General features: G+C 33.8%; 1 pseudogene; it reads right to left on the reverse strand.

The window, feature by feature from the left end:
* Nucleotides 1–429: 429 nt before the first annotated feature.
* Nucleotides 430–1,544, reverse strand: LOC121437089 (annotated as a pseudogene).
* Between the last annotated feature and the right edge of the window lie 3,366 nt (nucleotides 1,545–4,910).

Consider the following 4,910-nt stretch of genomic DNA (forward strand, 5'->3'; position numbering starts at 1 on the left):
CCAATTCATCACACCAAACTAGGACAGCTTTCATCTGAACCCAGAGTCCCAACCAGAACTTTAGATCTAGGATTAGTAGGGGTGTGCACCCTAAAACTCAGAAAGGTCCTGAGACTGAAAAATAAGTATAGTTCTTTCAGTCTACAACTTGTCAGATTGGGGTAACAGCAATCAAAGAACTGAACACCTACCCTTCAATGTGAAGACCTAATATCTACACCAACAAAACCACAGATGTTGTAGCTCAAGATTCTTAGATTCCAGTGCAAAGGCACAAACATGAACAAACAAGAAAATATGCCTTCTTTAAACACCATCAACCCTACTGTAAAATTCCAAGATAATAAAACAATTTAATTAAAGCATAATACAAGGAGTTAGCAATTAGGAATATGTTCACCAACATTAAATAGGTTATAAATATATTCATCAATGAAGATCATTTAAAACACAATCAGCTTCACTCTTAATGACCATTAACCCCCTCAATTTGACATTTTGGTCCTTGTTTCCAAAATTAATTTTTTTCCCATATTTTACGAGACTGAGATTTGTTGCCTTCTTTCTTGCCTTGCCAGAGCACTTTCCTCTTTTTCTCTTACTCAGCAAATTTGACTGGATTCACAATGGCTGGGTTATAGAAGTTATGGGCAAAACTATGCCAGTCTCTGCCAAGGCTTTAGCATGCAGGGCTGCCACAGCTTTCGGAGGAATCACTTGTGTTTCTGACAGCAGTAGTGGAGCAATTTCTTGTTTTTGCTTTCAACCATTTCCTTTTCTCATTGTTATTGTAACTTTTGTCCTTTCTAATCTCCTAGCTAAAGATTCTTGATATTTTACAGTTTCCTGAGCATCCATTTCTGGGTTTCTGCTTCGGAAGGTACAAGGATTATGTGTCCAGTTTAGGCTTCTGCTAATTCTTCCTAGTTTTTCAATTCTCTTCTTTCTATCTCGACTTTGACTACTTGATCTGCTCCTGCTTCTAGCCTTATGCCTGTGTCTGGATATCAATCTGGATCATGTTCTAATCTTTCATTTTATAACCCAGCTTCTAGATCTTGACTTCTTGTCTCTGCTCCAGAATTGAGTCATTTTTTGATCTCCACTCCGAGACAGAGACTTCTTCCTCTCCCTGCTTCTACTTTGATGGTGCCTTTCACGAGATCTATCTAGTGATTTTTGCCTCCTGATGACTTCCTTTCTTTGCTTTTGTGTCCTTCCTCACTATTTTCAGAAGAATTTAATTGCTCTCTTCCTTTGCCAGCAGAATGGTCTTCGTCATTGTGTGCCTCAGACTAATGTCTTTTAGAGGACATATCTTTGGATTCATGTCTTCTTGCCTTTCCTTTTGCTCTGGCTCCTGTGTTTTTTTCTTTGTTATCTGATTTTCATTTTCTGTCTTTTGACCTTGACCATGACCTTGAATACTGATGTTTTGAGGTTATTTGAGAAATAGATATATCTGACTGCTCTTTTTTCCTTTCTCTATCTGGATATGTCTTTTCTGGGGCTAGTCTGTTTTCTCCTGTATCAGTAGTCTCCATTATTTTTGAGTCTCATTCAGTATGGTACTGTGATACTGGTGTTGGTGTTGCAATCAGATTAAACTCATTTCCATTAAACTTGACAGGACTAGGAAGGACAATTATTTTTAGTTCATAAATTCTATTTTTCAAATATATTAATGTTTCTGGTGGGATAAAATCTCATACATAGATTTTCTTATGTCTGCTATCTCGTGTACTTTTGTACTAAACCTTGTATAATCACTTTTATCTCTGGAAAAATAAAAGGCATGTGTTATGTAGATGTTTCTTAGAAGGTCTGGAAATTTGGTACACTATCTGTTCACACAACCTGGGCAGTGATAATACAAATGATTTTCTCAAGAAAAAAACCCCACAATCAGCTAAATGAAATGAGGAAAATAATACAAGATATTAAAGTCGAATTGTACAAAGAAATAAAATCACTAAACAAAAATTCAAACTGAAATAAATATCAAAATGAAAAATTCACAAACAAAAAAATAGGCATGGAAGACAGAATTTAGATCTTGATAATAAGATAGAAGAAATGGATATCTAAGTCTAAGAAAATATAGAGGCTTTCTAAAATATATAATATCCAAAATGAGTTTAAATGGACTTACCATATGATAAGGGAGGCAATATTCAAACTAGACATCATATGGTACCAAATAAAACCACAGAAATGGATTACCATTTTTGAATTGCCAGTCAAAAGTGTTCTATATTCCCAATAAACATTATAAGTAATTATCTATATAATCTGTTACCCTATATAGGCAGAAGATCAGACCCTATTGTTGAAAATACCACATATTCATATCATTGAATGTCCTTGCATATCAATAAATTGAGCTGGTGTTCAACTTGAAACTCTACCCTTACCTTACTTGCATTTAACATGATGGAAAATACTCATTCAAATACAAACCTTGTTGATGGAAGACGAAGACCCTCAGACCCTGCACTTTCTCTGACCTTTTCCCTGCTGTAGTAAGCAACTTGTTTTTCTATGCTTGCAGCTGCTCTGAGCACAGAATGTTTTGACCTTCTTCATTAGTTCCTGAAAACAAGGAAGTGATTTTATTCATCTGATAACTGGGGGGAGTGCAGTGGAAAATCCCCAGATCTAAGGCGTGGCTACTAGTCAAGGAGAACACTGTATAAGCTAACTGAGAACATAACAAAATTGGCATTCTTGCTTCAAGAGTGACTCGCATCTCTGTGTGTTCTTTAACCCAAAACCCTTGCCCAACCGCTGTTCCAGGTGATGCAGACACCACACCTTATGAGCTCTAACAGTGACCTACATGTAAGATATTACCACTGGTGTAGTAGTGGCAAAATATTAACCACATTTGTTATTGGAATATTCATGAGATAGAACCTGTACCTTTAATTATTAATTAATCCAAGAACCTGAGACTAGATTGACCATGGGTTATGGGGGAACTACTATTTTTCTGCTAAATGAACATAGCAATAAAATTACTCCTAATGGCATATTGCTATAACCATACATTAGTATATTGTAGAAGGATCACTAGAGAAGTTTTTTTCTTATAACAAATGGTAATTAACATTAAGACCCACAATTGCCCAGTAGATCATTTTATTCAAAAATGTTAATTATATACATAAATGATAAAATCAAACTATCATTTTGCCAAAAGTTTTATTTGTTAACTCACACAGCCTTTACATGTATAGGAATGGTCTACTTATAGACAACTTTTTAAAGATTCAAAATAGCACAGAGACAATGTAGAATATGTTTTTCTGCATCCGCCTTCTTTTACTTGACAGTGTCTTTTAATTCTGTTTATTTGGCAACAAATGACAGCATTTAATTATTCTTTGATAGATAATATTCAACCACTTATCCATACCAGCTTTTATCTGTTCATCTTTTGATGGACTAGTAAGCTTATTAAGCAACAATTGTCAAGATTTAATTATTTTATTTATATGGATATATATCTATAAAATATCTGTATATAAAGCTATATAGATATACAATATTATAATTTATCTGCTTATCCATTTATGGATAATTAGCATAATTCAGTATCCTACTTATTGTTAATATTACAGTAATAAATATGGACATGTGGATACCAATTTGATATATTAATTTTCTTTAATTTTGATATATATTCAGAAATAAGGTAGGCATTTAATTTTAGAGTTCTTTTTTTTGTAGTCTTTCATTCTTAAGGAATCCCTGTACTGTTATCCATAAGGGCTGGACTTACTTGTTAATATTTCTAGGAAAGAAGTACATAAGTTCATTCTTGCTACATCATTGCTAGAATTTTTATGACCGTTAATAAATATTCTAACTAGGGTAAATGATACATCAGTGTAGTTTGGGCTTATATATTTTGATGGCTAGTGCTCTTGAATTTTTTCATGCATTTGTTGCCATATATATTTCTTCTTTTGTGAAGTGTCTATTCCGATCATTTGTCCATTTTTGCAATTAGATTACTTGAATTTTATTGCTTAGATTTTAATGTTTACCTTATTTATTATTATGGACAGACAAATACATGGCAAATACTTTACCTCACTATTTAGGTTGTTTCTTCTGTGGATTGTTTTATTCACAGTACAGAAACTTTCAGTTCAATATAATCCATTTGTTAAATTTCACTCTTGTTTCCTTTGCTGTAAGTGTTCTTTCCAAAATTCACTGCCTGTAACCAAGTCTCTCCTGTGCTTCCTGCTAATACTTTCCAAGTTTTAGATGTTACATTTTTAGTCTTTGATCCATTTTGAGTTGAGTTTGTACAGGGTGAGCAATGAAGGTCAAGTTTTCTTCTTCTGTGTGTGAATATCTATCCAGCTTTTGCAGTATCATTTATTGAAGGGGTTGTCCTTTCCCTAGTACATGTTTTTGGTGCTTTTGTGGAAAATCAGTTGGCTGTAGAAACATGGACTTATTTCTGGATCTCTATTCTGTTCTGTTGGTTGATATCTCTCTTTTTTATGCCAATGTCATGCTGTTTTGGTTACCATGACTCTCTATATATTGAAATCACATATGTGTGATGTCTCCAGCTTGGTTCTTTTTATCCAATACTGTTTTGAATATCTGGGGTCTTTTGTACTTCTATGTGAATTTTAGGATTTTGCTTTTTTTGAGGTTTGTGATGAATGTCATTGGTATATTGGTGAGTTTTGAATTGAAGCAAGGTAAAATGAAAAGAGTATTGATGTGTAAAGTTGAGCCTTTCACTGTGTCCTGCTTACAACAGTCAGCAGGAATAAGGTGGATATTTTAAAGTGTTCCCCAGTATGAAGTTAAAGTTATTTGTTATGATTACAATAGTATAGTACTACATAGTATACATGATGGTAAAGTGATGAGAACTAACA

The sequence above is a fragment of the Microtus oregoni genome, unplaced genomic scaffold, assembly GCF_018167655.1.
Source record: "Microtus oregoni isolate MIOR12 unplaced genomic scaffold, Mior012 000050F_ref0000143, whole genome shotgun sequence".
In the NCBI taxonomy this organism is placed as follows: domain Eukaryota; kingdom Metazoa; phylum Chordata; class Mammalia; order Rodentia; family Cricetidae; genus Microtus; species Microtus oregoni.